Raw genomic sequence first — 23,158 nt, 5'->3', positions numbered from 1 at the left:
ACGATCCCAGGTGTGATGTATCACCAGGAGAGGCTGAGATGAGAGTAGGGGTTCACGCGTGTGCCCGGACCGAGGTTAATGATGGGATTAGAGCTAGGGTTAGATGCAGGGAAAGAGTGAGAGTTATAATTAGGGATAAAGCTAACAGGTGATCATTACTCGTCATGTAACATGATACAAAGGGTCAGAAGAGGAACTGATTCAGGGTTACAATTTGGACTTCGCAGACAACAGGAGCACTAAATGGTGCTGAGGGGGACTCAATAAAGTGGACCGGCCGCCTAATGTAAGCAATTGTGCACAAATATTGTACGATGACTAGCGTTGCCGGTGCTTTTTTCTTAAAGAGTCAGTTCTTGGCACCCATTCCCTACTTGACTCAGCCTAATCTTCAAGAATATTTGTCAAGAACTAAAAAAAATCCAGAAAAGGTTTAACCTCCCCGTCGGGGAATTGAACCCCGGTCTCCCGCAGGGATACTGACCACTATACTAACGAGGAGACGTGAGGGCATGAAATGAACAGCTGCTGATGTCTGCACAGCATCCAGCGACCACCTAGCTGGCCTAGGGGGTCTCATTTTCCCCCGTCAAACGGCTTGCCCGATCTAAGGCTAATTTCTTTCTTTTTATCGGCACCAGGCTTAAAACTCAGTTTAAGGCGATAGTTCCGGGCTATGTTTGACTCCAGAGTTGAATCTGTCATCCCGCATTTCCTCAGCAAATCAAGCTACCCATCTCAAGTCTCATGAGCTGAGGACGGCAAAGTCCCTGTGGGCTTAGGACAGTCAAAGAAACCCCTGGGCTGCATGCTAAGCCCCTTTTCGGCTTCACTTTCCGAATCCTGCCCTAGCTTGCGATTCGTTTTTTTCTCACTTCTTGCCCCCATCTCCCACCTTGCCTCATGGTCTCCCCTCCTCTGCGCACCTGACAGTTTGCCTGCCCTTCCACTGCCTGTCTCCAGACTTTCCAAGGAGAAAAGGCAAAGCACTAAAGCGGGCCGGGCAACGGGTCAAGTTCCGCTTTCGGCGACTAGCAGGGAGGTAGCGTGGCCGAGCGGTCTAAGGCGCTGGATTAAGGCTCCAGTCTCTTCGGAGGCGTGGGTTCAAATCCCACCGCTGCCACTTTTCCTGGCCTTGCATTTTAAAGAAGAACGTAACGTTGACCTCTTCCTTCATTAGTGCCACCTCTGTCGCAATGAGCAAGCGGATGGTATGCCACACCCTGCAGGAAAAAGGTTTCGCTTCTGACGTCTTGCTTTTCTGGACATCCAGTCTCAAGTTTCCCATCTGGAACGGCGCTCCCTGCTGCTTTGTGAAGGCTTGCTGCAAGAGCCTTCGAAACCCAGGAGCTCTTGCGTTGAGCTGTGACGCGTCCTGGGAAGACCTCCCGTTGCAGCGGAATGAGCCCCACTTCCAGGGCGTGCTGGTAGCAAATTTCCCACAGCCCACAGGGAGCAAACGATCCCAGGTGTGATGTATCACCAGGAGAGGCTGAGATGAGAGTAAGGGTTCACGCGTGTGCCCGGACCGAGGTTAATGATGGGATTAGAGCTAGGGTTAGATGCAGGGAAAGAGTGAGAGTTATAATTAGGGATAAAGCTAACAGGTGATCATTACTCGTCATGTAACATGATACAAAGGGTCAGAAGAGGAACTGATTCAGGGTTACAATTTGGACTTCGCAGACAACAGGAGCACTAAATGGTGCTGAGGGGGACTCAATAAAGTGGACCGGCCGCCTAATGTAAGCAATTGTGCACAAATATTGTACGATGACTAGCGTTGCCGGTGCTTTTTTCTTAAAGAGTCAGTTCTTGGCACCCATTCCCTACTTGACTCAGCCTAATCTTCAAGAATATTTGTCAAGAACTAAAAAAAATCCAGAAAAGGTTTAACCTCCCCGTCGGGGAATTGAACCCCGGTCTCCCGCGTGACAGGCGGGGATACTGACCACTATACTAACGAGGAGACGTGAGGGCATGAAATGAACAGCTGCTGATGTCTGCACAGCATCCAGCGACCACCTAGCTGGCCTAGGGGGTCTCATTTTCCCCCGTCAAACGGCTTGCCCGATCTAAGGCTAATTTCTTTCTTTTTATCGGCACCAGGCTTAAAACTCAGTTTAAGGCGATAGTTCCGGGCTATGTTTGACTCCAGAGTTGAATCTGTCATCCCGCATTTCCTCAGCAAATCAAGCTACCCATCTCAAGTCTCATGAGCTGAGGACGGCAAAGTCCCTGTGGGCTTAGGACAGTCAAAGAAACCCCTGGGCTGCATGCTAAGCCCCTTTTCGGCTTCACTTTCCGAATCCTGCCCTAGCTTGCGATTAGTTTTTTTCTTACTTCTTGCCCCCATCTCCCACCTTGCCTCATGGTCTCCCCTCCTCTGCGCACCTGACAGTTTGCCTGCCCTTCCACTGCCTGTCTCCAGACTTTCCAAGGAGAAAAGGCAAAGCACTAAAGCGGGCCGGGCAACGGGTCAAGTTCCGCTTTCGGCGACTAGCAGGGAGGTAGCGTGGCCGAGCGGTCTAAGGCGCTGGATTAAGGCTCCAGTCTCTTCGGAGGCGTGGGTTCAAATCCCACCGCTGCCACTTTTCCTGGCCTTGCATTTTAAAGAAGAACGTAACGTTGACCTCTTCCTTCATTAGTGCCACCTCTGTCGCAATGAGCAAGCGGATGGTATGCCACACCCTGCAGGAAAAAGGTTTCGCTTCTGACGTCTTGCTTTTCTGGACATCCAGTCTCAAGTTTCCCATCTGGAACGGCGCTCCCTGCTGCTTTGTGAAGGCTTGCTGCAAGAGCCTTCGAAACCCAGGAGCTCTTGCGTTGAGCTGTGACGCGTCCTGGGAAGACCTCCCGTTGCAGCGGAATGAGCCCCACTTCCAGGGCGTGCTGGTAGCAAATTTCCCACAGCCCACAGGGAGCAAACGATCCCAGGTGTGATGTATCACCAGGAGAGGCTGAGATGAGAGTAGGGGTTCACGCGTGTGCCCGGACCGAGGTTAATGATGGGATTAGAGCTAGGGTTAGATGCAGGGAAAGAGTGAGAGTTATAATTAGGGATAAAGCTAACAGGTGATCATTACTCGTCATGTAACATGATACAAAGGGTCAGAAGAGGAACTGATTCAGGGTTACAATTTGGACTTCGCAGACAACAGGAGCACTAAATGGTGCTGAGGGGGACTCAATAAAGTGGACCGGCCGCCTAATGTAAGCAATTGTGCACAAATATTGTACGATGACTAGCGTTGCCGGTGCTTTTTTCTTAAAGAGTCAGTTCTTGGCACCCATTCCCTACTTGACTCAGCCTAATCTTCAAGAATATTTGTCAAGAACTAAAAAAAATCCAGAAAAGGTTTAACCTCCCCGTCGGGGAATTGACAGGCGGGGATACTGACCACTATACTAACGAGGAGACGTGAGGGCATGAAATGAACAGCTGCTGATGTCTGCACAGCATCCAGCGACCACCTAGCTGGCCTAGGGGGGTCTCATTTTCCCCCGTCAAACGGCTTGCCCGATCTAAGGCTAATTTCTTTCTTTTTATCGGCACCAGGCTTAAAACTCAGTTTAAGGCGATAGTTCCGGGCTATGTTTGACTCCAGAGTTGAATCTGTCATCCCGCATTTCCTCAGCAAATCAAGCTACCCATCTCAAGTCTCATGAGCTGAGGACGGCAAAGTCCCTGTGGGCTTAGGACAGTCAAAGAAACCCCTGGGCTGCATGCTAAGCCCCTTTTCGGCTTCACTTTCCGAATCCTGCCCTAGCTTGCGATTAGTTTTTTTCTCACTTCTTGCCCCCATCTCCCACCTTGCCTCATGGTCTCCCCTCCTCTGCGCACCTGACAGTTTGCCTGCCCTTCCACTGCCTGTCTCCAGACTTTCCAAGGAGAAAAGGCAAAGCACTAAAGCGGGCCGGGCAACGGGTCAAGTTCCGCTTTCGGCGACTAGCAGGGAGGTAGCGTGGCCGAGCGGTCTAAGGCGCTGGATTAAGGCTCCAGTCTCTTCGGAGGCGTGGGTTCAAATCCCACCGCTGCCACTTTTCCTGGCCTTGCATTTTAAAGAAGAACGTAACGTTGACCTCTTCCTTCATTAGTGCCACCTCTGTCGCAATGAGCAAGCGGATGGTATGCCACACCCTGCAGGAAAAAGGTTTCGCTTCTGACGTCTTGCTTTTCTGGACATCCAGTCTCAAGTTTCCCATCTGGAACGGCGCTCCCTGCTGCTTTGTGAAGGCTTGCTGCAAGAGCCTTCGAAACCCAGGAGCTCTTGCGTTGAGCTGTGACGCGTCCTGGGAAGACCTCCCGTTGCAGCGGAATGAGCCCCACTTCCAGGGCGTGCTGGTAGCAAATTTCCCACAGCCCACAGGGAGCAAACGATCCCAGGTGTGATGTATCACCAGGAGAGGCTGAGATGAGAGTAAGGGTTCACGCGTGTGCCCGGACCGAGGTTAATGATGGGATTAGAGCTAGGGTTAGATGCAGGGAAAGAGTGAGAGTTATAATTAGGGATAAAGCTAACAGGTGATCATTACTCGTCATGTAACATGATACAAAGGGTCAGAAGAGGAACTGATTCAGGGTTACAATTTGGACTTCGCAGACAACAGGAGCACTAAATGGTGCTGAGGGGGACTCAATAAAGTGGACCGGCCGCCTAATGTAAGCAATTGTGCACAAATATTGTACGATGACTAGCGTTGCCGGTGCTTTTTTCTTAAAGAGTCAGTTCTTGGCACCCATTCCCTACTTGACTCAGCCTAATCTTCAAGAATATTTGTCAAGAACTAAAAAAAATCCAGAAAAGGTTTAACCTCCCCGTCGGGGAATTGAACCCCGGTCTCCCGGGTGACAGGCGGGGATACTGACCACTATACTAACGAGGAGACGTGAGGGCATGAAATGAACAGCTGCTGATGTCTGCACAGCATCCAGCGACCACCTAGCTGGCCTAGGGGGTCTCATTTTCCCCCGTCAAACGGCTTGCCCGATCTAAGGCTAATTTCTTTCTTTTTATCGGCACCAGGCTTAAAACTCAGTTTAAGGCGATAGTTCCGGGCTATGTTTGACTCCAGAGTTGAATCTGTCATCCCGCATTTCCTCAGCAAATCAAGCTACCCATCTCAAGTCTCATGAGCTGAGGACGGCAAAGTCCCTGTGGGCTTAGGACAGTCAAAGAAACCCCTGGGCTGCATGCTAAGCCCCTTTTCGGCTTCACTTTCCGAATCCTGCCCTAGCTTGCGATTAGTTTTTTTCTCACTTCTTGCCCCCATCTCCCACCTTGCCTCATGGTCTCCCCTCCTCTGCGCACCTGACAGTTTGCCTGCCCTTCCACTGCCTGTCTCCAGACTTTCCAAGGAGAAAAGGCAAAGCACTAAAGCGGGCCGGGCAACGGGTCAAGTTCCGCTTTCGGCGACTAGCAGGGAGGTAGCGTGGCCGAGCGGTCTAAGGCGCTGGATTAAGGCTCCAGTCTCTTCGGAGGCGTGGGTTCAAATCCCACCGCTGCCACTTTTCCTGGCCTTGCATTTTAAAGAAGAACGTAACGTTGACCTCTTCCTTCATTAGTGCCACCTCTGTCGCAATGAGCAAGCGGATGGTATGCCACACCCTGCAGGAAAAAGGTTTCGCTTCTGACGTCTTGCTTTTCTGGACATCCAGTCTCAAGTTTCCCATCTGGAACGGCGCTCCCTGCTGCTTTGTGAAGGCTTGCTGCAAGAGCCTTCGAAACCCAGGAGCTCTTGCGTTGAGCTGTGACGCGTCCTGGGAAGACCTCCCGTTGCAGCGGAATGAGCCCCACTTCCAGGGCGTGCTGGTAGCAAATTTCCCACAGCCCACAGGGAGCAAACGATCCCAGGTGTGATGTATCACCAGGAGAGGCTGAGATGAGAGTAGGGGTTCACGCGTGTGCCCGGACCGAGGTTAATGATGGGATTAGAGCTAGGGTTAGATGCAGGGAAAGAGTGAGAGCTATAATTAGGGATAAAGCTAACAGGTGATCATTACTCGTCATGTAACATGATACAAAGGGTCAGAAGAGGAACTGATTCAGGGTTACAATTTGGACTTCGCAGACAACAGGAGCACTAAATGGTGCTGAGGGGGACTCAATAAAGTGGACCGGCCGCCTAATGTAAGCAATTGTGCACAAATATTGTACGATGACTAGCGTTGCCGGTGCTTTTTTCTTAAAGAGTCAGTTCTTGGCACCCATTCCCTACTTGACTCAGCCTAATCTTCAAGAATATTTGTCAAGAACTAAAAAAAATCCAGAAACGGTTTAACCTCCCCGTCGGGGAATTGAACCCCGGTCTCCCGCGTGACAGGCGGGGATACTGACCACTATACTAACGAGGAGACGTGAGGGCATGAAATGAACAGCTGCTGATGTCTGCACAGCATCCAGCGACCACCTAGCTGGCCTAGGGGGGTCTCATTTTCCCCCGTCAAACGGCTTGCCCGATCTAAGGCTAATTTCTTTCTTTTTATCGGCACCAGGCTTAAAACTCAGTTTAAGGCGATAGTTCCGGGCTATGTTTGACTCCAGAGTTGAATCTGTCATCCCGCATTTCCTCAGCAAATCAAGCTACCCATCTCAAGTCTCATGAGCTGAGGACGGCAAAGTCCCTGTGGGCTTAGGACAGTCAAAGAAACCCCTGGGCTGCATGCTAAGCCCCTTTTCGGCTTCACTTTCCGAATCCTGCCCTAGCTTGCGATTAGTTTTTTTCTCACTTCTTGCCCCCATCTCCCACCTTGCCTCATGGTCTCCCCTCCTCTGCGCACCTGACAGTTTGCCTGCCCTTCCACTGCCTGTCTCCAGACTTTCCAAGGAGAAAAGGCAAAGCACTAAAGCGGGCCGGGCAACGGGTCAAGTTCCGCTTTCTGCGACTAGCAGGGAGGTAGCGTGGCCGAGCGGTCTAAGGCGCTGGATTAAGGCTCCAGTCTCTTCGGAGGCGTGGGTTCAAATCCCACCGCTGCCACTTTTCCTGGCCTTGCATTTTAAAGAAGAACGTAACGTTGACCTCTTCCTTCATTAGTGCCACCTCTGTCGCAATGAGCAAGCGGATGGTATGCCACACCCTGCAGGAAAAAGGTTTCGCTTCTGACGTCTTGCTTTTCTGGACATCCAGTCTCAAGTTTCCCATCTGGAACGGCGCTCCCTGCTGCTTTGTGAAGGCTTGCTGCAAGAGCCTTCGAAACCCAGGAGCTCTTGCGTTGAGCTGTGACGCGTCCTGGGAAGACCTCCCGTTGCAGCGGAATGAGCCCCACTTCCAGGGCGTGCTGGTAGCAAATTTCCCACAGCCCACAGGGAGCAAACGATCCCAGGTGTGATGTATCACCAGGAGAGGCTGAGATGAGAGTAAGGGTTCACGCGTGTGCCCGGACCGAGGTTAATGATGGGATTAGAGCTAGGGTTAGATGCAGGGAAAGAGTGAGAGTTATAATTAGGGATAAAGCTAACAGGTGATCATTACTCGTCATGTAACATGATACAAAGGGTCAGAAGAGGAACTGATTCAGGGTTACAATTTGGACTTCGCAGACAACAGGAGCACTAAATGGTGCTGAGGGGGACTCAATAAAGTGGACCGGCCGCCTAATGTAAGCAATTGTGCACAAATATTGTACGATGACTAGCGTTGCCGGTGCTTTTTTCTTAAAGAGTCAGTTCTTGGCACCCATTCCCTACTTGACTCAGCCTAATCTTCAAGAATATTTGTCAAGAACTAAAAAAAATCCAGAAACGGTTTAACCTCCCCGTCGGGGAATTGAACCCCGGTCTCCCGCGTGACAGGCGGGGATACTGACCACTATACTAACGAGGAGACGTGAGGGCATGAAATGAACAGCTGCTGATGTCTGCACAGCATCCAGCGACCACCTAGCTGGCCTAGGGGGGTCTCATTTTCCCCCGTCAAACGGCTTGCCCGATCTAAGGCTAATTTCTTTCTTTTTATCGGCACCAGGCTTAAAACTCAGTTTAAGGCGATAGTTCCGGGCTATGTTTGACTCCAGAGTTGAATCTGTCATCCCGCATTTCCTCAGCAAATCAAGCTACCCATCTCAAGTCTCATGAGCTGAGGACGGCAAAGTCCCTGTGGGCTTAGGACAGTCAAAGAAACCCCTGGGCTGCATGCTAAGCCCCTTTTCGGCTTCACTTTCCGAATCCTGCCCTAGCTTGCGATTAGTTTTTTTCTCACTTCTTGCCCCCATCTCCCACCTTGCCTCATGGTCTCCCCTCCTCTGCGCACCTGACAGTTTGCCTGCCCTTCCACTGCCTGTCTCCAGACTTTCCAAGGAGAAAAGGCAAAGCACTAAAGCGGGCCGGGCAACGGGTCAAGTTCCGCTTTCTGCGACTAGCAGGGAGGTAGCGTGGCCGAGCGGTCTAAGGCGCTGGATTAAGGCTCCAGTCTCTTCGGAGGCGTGGGTTCAAATCCCACCGCTGCCACTTTTCCTGGCCTTGCATTTTAAAGAAGAACGTAACGTTGACCTCTTCCTTCATTAGTGCCACCTCTGTCGCAATGAGCAAGCGGATGGTATGCCACACCCTGCAGGAAAAAGGTTTCGCTTCTGACGTCTTGCTTTTCTGGACATCCAGTCTCAAGTTTCCCATCTGGAACGGCGCTCCCTGCTGCTTTGTGAAGGCTTGCTGCAAGAGCCTTCGAAACCCAGGAGCTCTTGCGTTGAGCTGTGACGCGTCCTGGGAAGACCTCCCGTTGCAGCGGAATGAGCCCCACTTCCAGGGCGTGCTGGTAGCAAATTTCCCACAGCCCACAGGGAGCAAACGATCCCAGGTGTGATGTATCACCAGGAGAGGCTGAGATGAGAGTAAGGGTTCACGCGTGTGCCCGGACCGAGGTTAATGATGGGATTAGAGCTAGGGTTAGATGCAGGGAAAGAGTGAGAGTTATAATTAGGGATAAAGCTAACAGGTGATCATTACTCGTCATGTAACATGATACAAAGGGTCAGAAGAGGAACTGATTCAGGGTTACAATTTGGACTTCGCAGACAACAGGAGCACTAAATGGTGCTGAGGGGGACTCAATAAAGTGGACCGGCCGCCTAATGTAAGCAATTGTGCACAAATATTGTACGATGACTAGCGTTGCCGGTGCTTTTTTCTTAAAGAGTCAGTTCTTGGCACCCATTCCCTACTTGACTCAGCCTAATCTTCAAGAATATTTGTCAAGAACTAAAAAAAATCCAGAAAAGGTTTAACCTCCCCGTCGGGGAATTGAACCCCGGTCTCCCGCGTGACAGGCGGGGATACTGACCACTATACTAACGAGGAGACGTGAGGGCATGAAATGAACAGCTGCTGATGTCTGCACAGCATCCAGCGACCACCTAGCTGGCCTAGGGGGTCTCATTTTCCCCCGTCAAACGGCTTGCCCGATCTAAGGCTAATTTCTTTCTTTTTATCGGCACCAGGCTTAAAACTCAGTTTAAGGCGATAGTTCCGGGCTATGTTTGACTCCAGAGTTGAATCTGTCATCCCGCATTTCCTCAGCAAATCAAGCTACCCATCTCAAGTCTCATGAGCTGAGGACGGCAAAGTCCCTGTGGGCTTAGGACAGTCAAAGAAACCCCTGGGCTGCATGCTAAGCCCCTTTTCGGCTTCACTTTCCGAATCCTGCCCTAGCTTGCGATTAGTTTTTTTCTCACTTCTTGCCCCCATCTCCCACCTTGCCTCATGGTCTCCCCTCCTCTGCGCACCTGACAGTTTGCCTGCCCTTCCACTGCCTGTCTCCAGACTTTCCAAGGAGAAAAGGCAAAGCACTAAAGCGGGCCGGGCAACGGGTCAAGTTCCGCTTTCAGCGACTAGCAGGGAGGTAGCGTGGCCGAGCGGTCTAAGGCGCTGGATTAAGGCTCCAGTCTCTTCGGAGGCGTGGGTTCAAATCCCACCGCTGCCACTTTTCCTGGCCTTGCATTTTAAAGAAGAACGTAACGTTGACCTCTTCCTTCATTAGTGCCACCTCTGTCGCAATGAGCAAGCGGATGGTATGCCACACCCTGCAGGAAAAAGGTTTCGCTTCTGACGTCTTGCTTTTCTGGACATCCAGTCTCAAGTTTCCCATCTGGAACGGCGCTCCCTGCTGCTTTGTGAAGGCTTGCTGCAAGAGCCTTCGAAACCCAGGAGCTCTTGCGTTGAGCTGTGACGCGTCCTGGGAAGACCTCCCGTTGCAGCGGAATGAGCCCCACTTCCAGGGCGTGCTGGTAGCAAATTTCCCACAGCCCACAGGGAGCAAACGATCCCAGGTGTGATGTATCACCAGGAGAGGCTGAGATGAGAGTAGGGGTTCACGCGTGTGCCCGGACCGAGGTTAATGATGGGATTAGAGCTAGGGTTAGATGCAGGGAAAGAGTGAGAGTTATAATTAGGGATAAAGCTAACAGGTGATCATTACTCGTCATGTAACATGATACAAAGGGTCAGAAGAGGAACTGATTCAGGGTTACAATTTGGACTTCGCAGACAACAGGAGCACTAAATGGTGCTGAGGGGGACTCAATAAAGTGGACCGGCCGCCTAATGTAAGCAATTGTGCACAAATATTGTACGATGACTAGCGTTGCCGGTGCTTTTTTCTTAAAGAGTCAGTTCTTGGCACCCATTCCCTACTTGACTCAGCCTAATCTTCAAGAATATTTGTCAAGAACTAAAAAAAATCCAGAAAAGGTTTAACCTCCCCGTCGGGGAATTGAACCCCGGTCTCCCGCAGGGATACTGACCACTATACTAACGAGGAGACGTGAGGGCATGAAATGAACAGCTGCTGATGTCTGCACAGCATCCAGCGACCACCTAGCTGGCCTAGGGGGTCTCATTTTCCCCCGTCAAACGGCTTGCCCGATCTAAGGCTAATTTCTTTCTTTTTATCGGCACCAGGCTTAAAACTCAGTTTAAGGCGATAGTTCCGGGCTATGTTTGACTCCAGAGTTGAATCTGTCATCCCGCATTTCCTCAGCAAATCAAGCTACCCATCTCAAGTCTCATGAGCTGAGGACGGCAAAGTCCCTGTGGGCTTAGGACAGTCAAAGAAACCCCTGGGCTGCATGCTAAGCCCCTTTTCGGCTTCACTTTCCGAATCCTGCCCTAGCTTGCGATTCGTTTTTTTCTCACTTCTTGCCCCCATCTCCCACCTTGCCTCATGGTCTCCCCTCCTCTGCGCACCTGACAGTTTGCCTGCCCTTCCACTGCCTGTCTCCAGACTTTCCAAGGAGAAAAGGCAAAGCACTAAAGCGGGCCGGGCAACGGGTCAAGTTCCGCTTTCGGCGACTAGCAGGGAGGTAGCGTGGCCGAGCGGTCTAAGGCGCTGGATTAAGGCTCCAGTCTCTTCGGAGGCGTGGGTTCAAATCCCACCGCTGCCACTTTTCCTGGCCTTGCATTTTAAAGAAGAACGTAACGTTGACCTCTTCCTTCATTAGTGCCACCTCTGTCGCAATGAGCAAGCGGATGGTATGCCACACCCTGCAGGAAAAAGGTTTCGCTTCTGACGTCTTGCTTTTCTGGACATCCAGTCTCAAGTTTCCCATCTGGAACGGCGCTCCCTGCTGCTTTGTGAAGGCTTGCTGCAAGAGCCTTCGAAACCCAGGAGCTCTTGCGTTGAGCTGTGACGCGTCCTGGGAAGACCTCCCGTTGCAGCGGAATGAGCCCCACTTCCAGGGCGTGCTGGTAGCAAATTTCCCACAGCCCACAGGGAGCAAACGATCCCAGGTGTGATGTATCACCAGGAGAGGCTGAGATGAGAGTAAGGGTTCACGCGTGTGCCCGGACCGAGGTTAATGATGGGATTAGAGCTAGGGTTAGATGCAGGGAAAGAGTGAGAGTTATAATTAGGGATAAAGCTAACAGGTGATCATTACTCGTCATGTAACATGATACAAAGGGTCAGAAGAGGAACTGATTCAGGGTTACAATTTGGACTTCGCAGACAACAGGAGCACTAAATGGTGCTGAGGGGGACTCAATAAAGTGGACCGGCCGCCTAATGTAAGCAATTGTGCACAAATATTGTACGATGACTAGCGTTGCCGGTGCTTTTTTCTTAAAGAGTCAGTTCTTGGCACCCATTCCCTACTTGACTCAGCCTAATCTTCAAGAATATTTGTCAAGAACTAAAAAAAATCCAGAAAAGGTTTAACCTCCCCGTCGGGGAATTGAACCCCGGTCTCCCGCGTGACAGGCGGGGATACTGACCACTATACTAACGAGGAGACGTGAGGGCATGAAATGAACAGCTGCTGATGTCTGCACAGCATCCAGCGACCACCTAGCTGGCCTAGGGGGTCTCATTTTCCCCCGTCAAACGGCTTGCCCGATCTAAGGCTAATTTCTTTCTTTTTATCGGCACCAGGCTTAAAACTCAGTTTAAGGCGATAGTTCCGGGCTATGTTTGACTCCAGAGTTGAATCTGTCATCCCGCATTTCCTCAGCAAATCAAGCTACCCATCTCAAGTCTCATGAGCTGAGGACGGCAAAGTCCCTGTGGGCTTAGGACAGTCAAAGAAACCCCTGGGCTGCATGCTAAGCCCCTTTTCGGCTTCACTTTCCGAATCCTGCCCTAGCTTGCGATTAGTTTTTTTCTTACTTCTTGCCCCCATCTCCCACCTTGCCTCATGGTCTCCCCTCCTCTGCGCACCTGACAGTTTGCCTGCCCTTCCACTGCCTGTCTCCAGACTTTCCAAGGAGAAAAGGCAAAGCACTAAAGCGGGCCGGGCAACGGGTCAAGTTCCGCTTTCGGCGACTAGCAGGGAGGTAGCGTGGCCGAGCGGTCTAAGGCGCTGGATTAAGGCTCCAGTCTCTTCGGAGGCGTGGGTTCAAATCCCACCGCTGCCACTTTTCCTGGCCTTGCATTTTAAAGAAGAACGTAACGTTGACCTCTTCCTTCATTAGTGCCACCTCTGTCGCAATGAGCAAGCGGATGGTATGCCACACCCTGCAGGAAAAAGGTTTCGCTTCTGACGTCTTGCTTTTCTGGACATCCAGTCTCAAGTTTCCCATCTGGAACGGCGCTCCCTGCTGCTTTGTGAAGGCTTGCTGCAAGAGCCTTCGAAACCCAGGAGCTCTTGCGTTGAGCTGTGACGCGTCCTGGGAAGACCTCCCGTTGCAGCGGAATGAGCCCCACTTCCAGGGCGTGCTGGTAGCAAATTTCCCACAGCCCACAGGGAGCAAACGATCCCAGGTGTGATGTATCACCAGGAGAGGCTGAGATGAGAGTAGGGGTTCACGCGTGTGCCCGGACCGAGGTTAATGATGGGATTAGAGCTAGGGTTAGATGCAGGGAAAGAGTGAGAGTTATAATTAGGGATAAAGCTAACAGGTGATCATTACTCGTCATGTAACATGATACAAAGGGTCAGAAGAGGAACTGATTCAGGGTTACAATTTGGACTTCGCAGACAACAGGAGCACTAAATGGTGCTGAGGGGGACTCAATAAAGTGGACCGGCCGCCTAATGTAAGCAATTGTGCACAAATATTGTACGATGACTAGCGTTGCCGGTGCTTTTTTCTTAAAGAGTCAGTTCTTGGCACCCATTCCCTACTTGACTCAGCCTAATCTTCAAGAATATTTGTCAAGAACTAAAAAAAATCCAGAAAAGGTTTAACCTCCCCGTCGGGGAATTGACAGGCGGGGATACTGACCACTATACTAACGAGGAGACGTGAGGGCATGAAATGAACAGCTGCTGATGTCTGCACAGCATCCAGCGACCACCTAGCTGGCCTAGGGGGGTCTCATTTTCCCCCGTCAAACGGCTTGCCCGATCTAAGGCTAATTTCTTTCTTTTTATCGGCACCAGGCTTAAAACTCAGTTTAAGGCGATAGTTCCGGGCTATGTTTGACTCCAGAGTTGAATCTGTCATCCCGCATTTCCTCAGCAAATCAAGCTACCCATCTCAAGTCTCATGAGCTGAGGACGGCAAAGTCCCTGTGGGCTTAGGACAGTCAAAGAAACCCCTGGGCTGCATGCTAAGCCCCTTTTCGGCTTCACTTTCCGAATCCTGCCCTAGCTTGCGATTAGTTTTTTTCTCACTTCTTGCCCCCATCTCCCACCTTGCCTCATGGTCTCCCCTCCTCTGCGCACCTGACAGTTTGCCTGCCCTTCCACTGCCTGTCTCCAGACTTTCCAAGGAGAAAAGGCAAAGCACTAAAGCGGGCCGGGCAACGGGTCAAGTTCCGCTTTCGGCGACTAGCAGGGAGGTAGCGTGGCCGAGCGGTCTAAGGCGCTGGATTAAGGCTCCAGTCTCTTCGGAGGCGTGGGTTCAAATCCCACCGCTGCCACTTTTCCTGGCCTTGCATTTTAAAGAAGAACGTAACGTTGACCTCTTCCTTCATTAGTGCCACCTCTGTCGCAATGAGCAAGCGGATGGTATGCCACACCCTGCAGGAAAAAGGTTTCGCTTCTGACGTCTTGCTTTTCTGGACATCCAGTCTCAAGTTTCCCATCTGGAACGGCGCTCCCTGCTGCTTTGTGAAGGCTTGCTGCAAGAGCCTTCGAAACCCAGGAGCTCTTGCGTTGAGCTGTGACGCGTCCTGGGAAGACCTCCCGTTGCAGCGGAATGAGCCCCACTTCCAGGGCGTGCTGGTAGCAAATTTCCCACAGCCCACAGGGAGCAAACGATCCCAGGTGTGATGTATCACCAGGAGAGGCTGAGATGAGAGTAAGGGTTCACGCGTGTGCCCGGACCGAGGTTAATGATGGGATTAGAGCTAGGGTTAGATGCAGGGAAAGAGTGAGAGTTATAATTAGGGATAAAGCTAACAGGTGATCATTACTCGTCATGTAACATGATACAAAGGGTCAGAAGAGGAACTGATTCAGGGTTACAATTTGGACTTCGCAGACAACAGGAGCACTAAATGGTGCTGAGGGGGACTCAATAAAGTGGACCGGCCGCCTAATGTAAGCAATTGTGCACAAATATTGTACGATGACTAGCGTTGCCGGTGCTTTTTTCTTAAAGAGTCAGTTCTTGGCACCCATTCCCTACTTGACTCAGCCTAATCTTCAAGAATATTTGTCAAGAACTAAAAAAAATCCAGAAAAGGTTTAACCTCCCCGTCGGGGAATTGAACCCCGGTCTCCCGGGTGACAGGCGGGGATACTGACCACTATACTAACGAGGAGACGTGAGGGCATGAAATGAACAGCTGCTGATGTCTGCACAGCATCCAGCGACCACCTAGCTGGCCTAGGGGGTCTCATTTTCCCCCGTCAAACGGCTTGCCCGATCTAAGGCTAATTTCTTTCTTTTTATCGGCACCAGGCTTAAAACTCAGTTTAAGGCGATAGTTCCGGGCTATGTTTGACTCCAGAGTTGAATCTGTCATCCCGCATTTCCTCAGCAAATCAAGCTACCCATCTCAAGTCTCATGAGCTGAGGACGGCAAAGTCCCTGTGGGCTTAGGACAGTCAAAGAAACCCCTGGGCTGCATGCTAAGCCCCTTTTCGGCTTCACTTTCCGAATCCTGCCCTAGCTTGCGATTAGTTTTTTTCTCACTTCTTGCCCCCATCTCCCACCTTGCCTCATGGTCTCCCCTCCTCTGCGCACCTGACAGTTTGCCTGCCCTTCCACTGCCTGTCTCCAGACTTTCCAAGGAGAAAAGGCAAAGCACTAAAGCGGGCCGGGCAACGGGTCAAGTTCCGCTTTCGGCGACTAGCAGGGAGGTAGCGTGGCCGAGCGGTCTAAGGCGCTGGATTAAGGCTCCAGTCTCTTCGGAGGCGTGGGTTCAAATCCCACCGCTGCCACTTTTCCTGGCCTTGCATTTTAAAGAAGAACGTAACGTTGACCTCTTCCTTCATTAGTGCCACCTCTGTCGCAATGAGCAAGCGGATGGTATGCCACACCCTGCAGGAAAAAGGTTTCGCTTCTGACGTCTTGCTTTTCTGGACATCCAGTCTCAAGTTTCCCATCTGGAACGGCGCTCCCTGCTGCTTTGTGAAGGCTTGCTGCAAGAGCCTTCGAAACCCAGGAGCTCTTGCGTTGAGCTGTGACGCGTCCTGGGAAGACCTCCCGTTGCAGCGGAATGAGCCCCACTTCCAGGGCGTGCTGGTAGCAAATTTCCCACAGCCCACAGGGAGCAAACGATCCCAGGTGTGATGTATCACCAGGAGAGGCTGAGATGAGAGTAGGGGTTCACGCGTGTGCCCGGACCGAGGTTAATGATGGGATTAGAGCTAGGGTTAGATGCAGGGAAAGAGTGAGAGTTATAATTAGGGATAAAGCTAACAGGTGATCATTACTCGTCATGTAACATGATACAAAGGGTCAGAAGAGGAACTGATTCAGGGTTACAATTTGGACTTCGCAGACAACAGGAGCACTAAATGGTGCTGAGGGGGACTCAATAAAGTGGACCGGCCGCCTAATGTAAGCAATTGTGCACAAATATTGTACGATGACTAGCGTTGCCGGTGCTTTTTTCTTAAAGAGTCAGTTCTTGGCACCCATTCCCTACTTGACTCAGCCTAATCTTCAAGAATATTTGTCAAGAACTAAAAAAAATCCAGAAAAGGTTTAACCTCCCCGTCGGGGAATTGAACCCCGGTCTCCCGCGTGACAGGTGGGGATACTGACCACTATACTAACGAGGAGACGTGAGGGCATGAAATGAACAGCTGCTGATGTCTGCACAGCATCCAGCGACCACTTAGCTGGCCTAGGGGGTCTCATTTTCCCCCGTCAAACGGCTTGCCCGATCTAAGGCTAATTTCTTTCTTTTTATCGGCACCAGGCTTAAAACTCAGTTTAAGGCGATAGTTCCGGGCTATGTTTGACTCCAGAGTTGAATCTGTCATCCCGCATTTCCTCAGCAAATCAAGCTACCCATCTCAAGTCTCATGAGCTGAGGACGGCAAAGTCCCTGTGGGCTTAGGACAGTCAAAGAAACCCCTGGGCTGCATGCTAAGCCCCTTTTTGGCTTCACTTTCCGAATCCTGCCCTAGCTTGCGATTAGTTTTTTTCTCACTTCTTGCCCCCATCTCCCACCTTGCCTCATGGTCTCCCCTCCTCTGCGCACCTGACAGTTTGCCTGCCCTTCCACTGCCTGTCTCCAGACTTTCCAAGGAGAAAAGGCAAAGCACTAAAGCGGGCCGGGCAACGGTTCAAGTTCCGCTTTCGGCAACTAGCAGGGAGATAGCGTGGCCGAGCGGTCTAAGGCGCTGGATTAAGGCTCCAGTCTCTTCGGAGGCGTGGGTTCAAATCCCACCGCTGCCACTTTTCCTGGCCTTGCATTTTAAAGAAGAACGTAACGTTGACCTCTTCCTTCATTAGTGCCACCTCTGTCGCAATGAGCAAGCGGATGGTATGCCACACCCTGCAGGAAAAAGGTTTCGCTTCTGACGTCTTGCTTTTCTGGACATTCAGTCTCAAGTTTCCCATCTGGAACGGCGCTCCCTGCTGCTTTGTGAAGGCTTGCTGCAAGAGCCTTCGAAACCCAGGAGCTCTTGCGTTGAGCTGTGACGCGTCCTGGGAAGACCTCCCGTTGCAGCGGAATGAGCCCCACTTCCAGGGCGTGCTGGTAGCAAATTTCCCACAGCCCACAGGGAGCAAACGATCCCAGGTGTGATGTATCACCAGGAGAGGCTGAGATGAGAGTAGGGGTTCACGCGTGTGCCCGGACCGAGGTTAATGATGGGATTAGAGCTAGGGTTAGATGCAGGGAAAGAGTGAGAGTTATAATTAGGGATAAAGCTAACAGGTGATCATTACTCGTCATGTAACATGATACAAAGGGTCAGAAGAGGAACTGATTCAGGGTTACAATTTGGACTTCGCAGACAACAGGAGCACTAAATGGTGCTGAGGGGGACTCAATAAAGTGGACCGGCCGCCTAATGTAAGCAATTGTGCACAAATATTGTACGATGACTAGCGTTGCAGGTGCTTTTTTCTTAAAGAGTCAGTTCTTGGCACCCATTCCCTACTTGACTCAGCCTAATCTTCAAGAATATTTGTCAAGTACTAAAAAAAATCCAGAAACGGTTTAACCTCCCCGTCGGGGTCTCCCGCGTGACAGGCGGGGATACTGACCACTATACTAACGAGGAGACGTGAGGGCATGAAATGAACAGCTGCTGATGTCTGCACAGCATCCAGCGACCACCTAGCTGGCCTAGGGGGGTCTCATTTTCCCCCGTCAAACGGCTTGCCCGATCTAAGGCTAATTTCTTTCTTTTTATCGGCACCAGGCTTAAAACTCAGTTTAAGGCGATAGTTCCGGGCTATGTTTGACTCCAGAGTTGAATCTGTCATCCCGCATTTCCTCAGCAAATCAAGCTACCCATCTCAAGTCTCATGAGCTGAGGACGGCAAAGTCCCTGTGGGCTTAGGACAGTCAAAGAAACCCCTGGGCTGCATGCTAAGCCCCTTTTCGGCTTCACTTTCCGAATCCTGCCCTAGCTTGCGATTAGTTTTTTTCTCACTTCTTGCCCCCATCTCCCACCTTGCCTCATGGTCTCCCCTCCTCTGCGCACCTGACAGTTTGCCTGCCCTTCCACTGCCTGTCTCCAGACTTTCCAAGGAGAAAAGGCAAAGCACTAAAGCGGGCCGGGCAACGGGTCAAGTTCCGCTTTCGGCGACTAGCAGGGAGGTAGCGTGGCCGAGCGGTCTAAGGCGCTGGATTAAGGCTCCAGTCTCTTCGGAGGCGTGGGTTCAAATCCCACCGCTGCCACTTTTCCTGGCCTTGCATTTTAAAGAAGAACGTAACGTTGACCTCTTCCTTCATTAGTGCCACCTCTGTCGCAATGAGCAAGCGGATGGTATGCCACACCCTGCAGGAAAAAGGTTTCGCTTCTGACGTCTTGCTTTTCTGGACATCCAGTCTCAAGTTTCCCATCTGGAACGGCGCTCCCTGCTGCTTTGTGAAGGCTTGCTGCAAGAGCCTTCGAAACCCAGGAGCTCTTGCGTTGAGCTGTGACGCGTCCTGGGAAGACCTCCCGTTGCAGCGGAATGAGCCCCACTTCCAGGGCGTGCTGGTAGCAAATTTCCCACAGCCCACAGGGAGCAAACGATCCCAGGTGTGATGTATCACCAGGAGAGGCTGAGATGAGAGTAGGGGTTCACGCGTGTGCCCGGACCGAGGTTAATGATGGGATTAGAGCTAGGGTTAGATGCAGGGAAAGAGTGAGAGTTATAATTAGGGATAAAGCTAACAGGTGATCATTACTCGTCATGTAACATGATACAAAGGGTCAGAAGAGGAACTGATTCAGGGTTACAATTTGGACTTCACAGACAACAGGAGCACTAAATGGTGCTGAGGGGGACTCAATAAAGTGGACCGGCCGCCTAATGTAAGCAATTGTGCACAAATATTGTACGATGACTAGCGTTGCCGGTGCTTTTTTCTTAAAGAGTCAGTTCTTGGCACCCATTCCCTACTTGACTCAGCCTAATCTTCAAGAATATTTGTCAAGAACTAAAAAAAATCCAGAAACGGTTTAACCTCCCCGTCGGGGAATTGAACCCCGGTCTCCCGCGTGACAGGCGGGGATACTGACCACTATACTAACGAGGAGACGTGAGGGCATGAAATGAACAGCTGCTGATGTCTGCACAGCATCCAGCGACCACCTAGCTGGCCTAGGGGGGTCTCATTTTCCCCCGTCAAACGGCTTGCCCGATCTAAGGCTAATTTCTTTCTTTTTATCGGCACCAGGCTTAAAACTCAGTTTAAGGCGATAGTTCCGGGCTATGTTTGACTCCAGAGTTGAATCTGTCATCCCGCATTTCCTCAGCAAATCAAGCTACCCATCTCAAGTCTCATGAGCTGAGGACGGCAAAGTCCCTGTGGGCTTAGGACAGTCAAAGAAACCCCTGGGCTGCATGCTAAGCCCCTTTTCGGCTTCACTTTCCGAATCCTGCCCTAGCTTGCGATTAGTTTTTTTCTCACTTCTTGCCCCCATCTCCCACCTTGCCTCATGGTCTCCCCTCCTCTGCGCACCTGACAGTTTGCCTGCCCTTCCACTGCCTGTCTCCAGACTTTCCAAGGAGAAAAGGCAAAGCACTAAAGCGGGCCGGGCAACGGGTCAAGTTCCGCTTTCTGCGACTAGCAGGGAGGTAGCGTGGCCGAGCGGTCTAAGGCGCTGGATTAAGGCTCCAGTCTCTTCGGAGGCGTGGGTTCAAATCCCACCGCTGCCACTTTTCCTGGCCTTGCATTTTAAAGAAGAACGTAACGTTGACCTCTTCCTTCATTAGTGCCACCTCTGTCGCAATGAGCAAGCGGATGGTATGCCACACCCTGCAGGAAAAAGGTTTCGCTTCTGACGTCTTGCTTTTCTGGACATCCAGTCTCAAGTTTCCCATCTGGAACGGCGCTCCCTGCTGCTTTGTGAAGGCTTGCTGCAAGAGCCTTCGAAACCCAGGAGCTCTTGCGTTGAGCTGTGACGCGTCCTGGGAAGACCTCCCGTTGCAGCGGAATGAGCCCCACTTCCAGGGCGTGCTGGTAGCAAATTTCCCACAGCCCACAGGGAGCAAACGATCCCAGGTGTGATGTATCACCAGGAGAGGCTGAGATGAGAGTAAGGGTTCACGCGTGTGCCCGGACCGAGGTTAATGATGGGATTAGAGCTAGGGTTAGATGCAGGGAAAGAGTGAGAGTTATAATTAGGGATAAAGCTAACAGGTGATCATTACTCGTCATGTAACATGATACAAAGGGTCAGAAGAGGAACTGATTCAGGGTTACAATTTGGACTTCGCAGACAACAGGAGCACTAAATGGTGCTGAGGGGGACTCAATAAAGTGGACCGGCCGCCTAATGTAAGCAATTGTGCACAAATATTGTACGATGACTAGCGTTGCCGGTGCTTTTTTCTTAAAGAGTCAGTTCTTGGCACCCATTCCCTACTTGACTCAGCCTAATCTTCAAGAATATTTGTCAAGAACTAAAAAAAATCCAGAAAAGGTTTAACCTCCCCGTCGGGGAATTGAACTCCCGCGTGACAGGCGGGGATACTGACCACTATACTAACGAGGAGACGTGAGGGCATGAAATGAACAGCTGCTGATGTCTGCACAGCATCCAGCGACCACCTAGCTGGCCTAGGGGGTCTCATTTTCCCCCGTCAAACGGCTTGCCCGATCTAAGGCTAATTTCTTTCTTTTTATCGGCACCAGGCTTAAAACTCAGTTTAAGGCGATAGTTCCGGGCTATGTTTGACTCCAGAGTTGAATCTGTCATCCCGCATTTCCTCAGCAAATCAAGCTACCCATCTCAAGTCTCATGAGCTGAGGACGGCAAAGTCCCTGTGGGCTTAGGACAGTCAAAGAAACCCCTGGGCTGCATGCTAAGCCCCTTTTCGGCTTCACTTTCCGAATCCTGCCCTAGCTTGCGATTAGTTTTTTTCTCACTTCTTGCCCCCATCTCCCACCTTGCCTCATGGTCTCCCCTCCTCTGCGCACCTGACAGTTTGCCTGCCCTTCCACTGCCTGTCTCCAGACTTTCCAAGGAGAAAAGGCAAAGCACTAAAGCGGGCCGGGCAACGGGTCAAGTTCCGCTTTCGGCGACTAGCAGGGAGGTAGCGTGGCCGAGCGGTCTAAGGCGCTGGATTAAGGCTCCAGTCTCTTCGGAGGCGTGGGTTCAAATCCCACCGCTGCCACTTTTCCTGGCCTTGCATTTTAAAGAAGAACGTAACGTTGACCTCTTCCTTCATTAGTGCCACCTCTGTCGCAATGAGCAAGCGGATGGTATGCCACACCCTGCAGGAAAAAGGTTTCGCTTCTGACGTCTTGCTTTTCTGGACATCCAGTCTCAAGTTTCCCATCTGGAACGGCGCTCCCTGCTGCTTTGTGAAGGCTTGCTGCAAGAGCCTTCGAAACCCAGGAGCTCTTGCGTTGAGCTGTGACGCGTCCTGGGAAGACCTCCCGTTGCAGCGGAATGAGCCCCACTTCCAGGGCGTGCTGGTAGCAAATTTCCCACAGCCCACAGGGAGCAAACGATCCCAGGTGTGATGTATCACCAGGAGAGGCTGAGATGAGAGTAAGGGTTCACGCGTGTGCCCGGACCGAGGTTAATGATGGGATTAGAGCTAGGGTTAGATGCAGGGAAAGAGTGAGAGTTATAATTAGGGATAAAGCTAACAGGTGATCATTACTCGTCATGTAACATGATACAAAGGGTCAGAAGAGGAACTGATTCAGGGTTACAATTTGGACTTCGCAGACAACAGGAGCACTAAATGGTGCTGAGGGGGACTCAATAAAGTGGACCGGCCGCCTAATGTAAGCAATTGTGCACAAATATTGTACGATGACTAGCGTTGCCGGTGCTTTTTTCTTAAAGAGTCAGTTCTTGGCACCCATTCCCTACTTGACTCAGCCTAATCTTCAAGAATATTTGTCAAGAACTAAAAAAAATCCAGAAAAGGTTTAACCTCCCCGTCGGGGAATTGAACCCCGGTCTCCCGCGTGACAGGCTGGGATACTGACCACTATACTAACGAGGAGACGTGAGGGCATGAAATGAACAGCTGCTGATGTCTGCACAGCATCCAGCGACCACCTAGCTGGCCTAGGGGGTCTCATTTTCCCCCGTCAAACGGCTTGCCCGATCTAAGGCTAATTTCTTTCTTTTTATCGGCACCAGGCTTAAAACTCAGTTTAAGGCGATAGTTCCGGGCTATGTTTGACTCCAGAGTTGAATCTGTCATCCCGCATTTCCTCAGCAAATCAAGCTACCCATCTCAAGTCTCATGAGCTGAGGACGGCAAAGTCCCTGTGGGCTTAGGACAGTCAAAGAAACCCCTGGGCTGCATGCTAAGCCCCTTTTCGGCTTCACTTTCCGAATCCTGCCCTAGCTTGCGATTAGTTTTTTTCTCACTTCTTGCCCCCATCTCCCACCTTGCCTCATGGTCTCCCCTCCTCTGCGCACCTGACAGTTTGCCTGCCCTTCCACTGCCTGTCTCCAGACTTTCCAAGGAGAAAAGGCAAAGCACTAAAGCGGGCCGGGCAACGGGTCAAGTTCCGCTTTCGGCGACTAGCAGGGAGGTAGCGTGGCCGAGCGGTCTAAGGCGCTGGATTAAGGCTCCAGTCTCTTCGGAGGCGTGGGTTCAAATCCCACCGCTGCCACTTTTCCTGGCCTTGCATTTTAAAGAAGAACGTAACGTTGACCTCTTCCTTCATTAGTGCCACCTCTGTCGCAATG

The 23,158-nt window shown here is 51.3% G+C and overlaps 6 non-coding genes across 6 annotated transcripts; all 6 read right to left on the bottom strand.

The window, feature by feature from the left end:
• Positions 1 to 1,897: 1,897 nt before the first annotated feature.
• TRNAD-GUC (transfer RNA aspartic acid (anticodon GUC)) lies at positions 1,898 to 1,969 on the bottom strand. Its single transcript has one exon. It is a non-coding gene; the product is annotated as a tRNA-Asp (tRNA).
• A 4,314-nt stretch (positions 1,970 to 6,283) lies between these two features.
• TRNAD-GUC (transfer RNA aspartic acid (anticodon GUC)) lies at positions 6,284 to 6,355 on the bottom strand. The gene has a single exon. It is a non-coding gene; the product is annotated as a tRNA-Asp (tRNA).
• A 1,397-nt stretch (positions 6,356 to 7,752) lies between these two features.
• On the bottom strand, positions 7,753 to 7,824 carry TRNAD-GUC (transfer RNA aspartic acid (anticodon GUC)). Its single transcript has one exon. It is a non-coding gene; the product is annotated as a tRNA-Asp (tRNA).
• Positions 7,825 to 9,221: 1,397 nt separating this feature from the next.
• On the bottom strand, positions 9,222 to 9,293 carry TRNAD-GUC (transfer RNA aspartic acid (anticodon GUC)). Its single transcript has one exon. It is a non-coding gene; the product is annotated as a tRNA-Asp (tRNA).
• A 2,855-nt stretch (positions 9,294 to 12,148) lies between these two features.
• On the bottom strand, positions 12,149 to 12,220 carry TRNAD-GUC (transfer RNA aspartic acid (anticodon GUC)). The gene has a single exon. It is a non-coding gene; the product is annotated as a tRNA-Asp (tRNA).
• Positions 12,221 to 19,458: 7,238 nt separating this feature from the next.
• On the bottom strand, positions 19,459 to 19,530 carry TRNAD-GUC (transfer RNA aspartic acid (anticodon GUC)). Its single transcript has one exon. It is a non-coding gene; the product is annotated as a tRNA-Asp (tRNA).
• Between the last annotated feature and the right edge of the window lie 3,628 nt (positions 19,531 to 23,158).

This window comes from Ambystoma mexicanum, chromosome 1p, assembly GCF_040938575.1.
Source record: "Ambystoma mexicanum isolate Mex_15411 chromosome 1p, UKY_AmexF1_1, whole genome shotgun sequence".
NCBI classification, from domain to species: Eukaryota; Metazoa; Chordata; class Amphibia; order Caudata; family Ambystomatidae; genus Ambystoma; species Ambystoma mexicanum.
The sequence above is the reverse complement of the archived record's forward strand: the minus strand, read 5'-3'. Positions and strand labels throughout refer to the sequence as shown.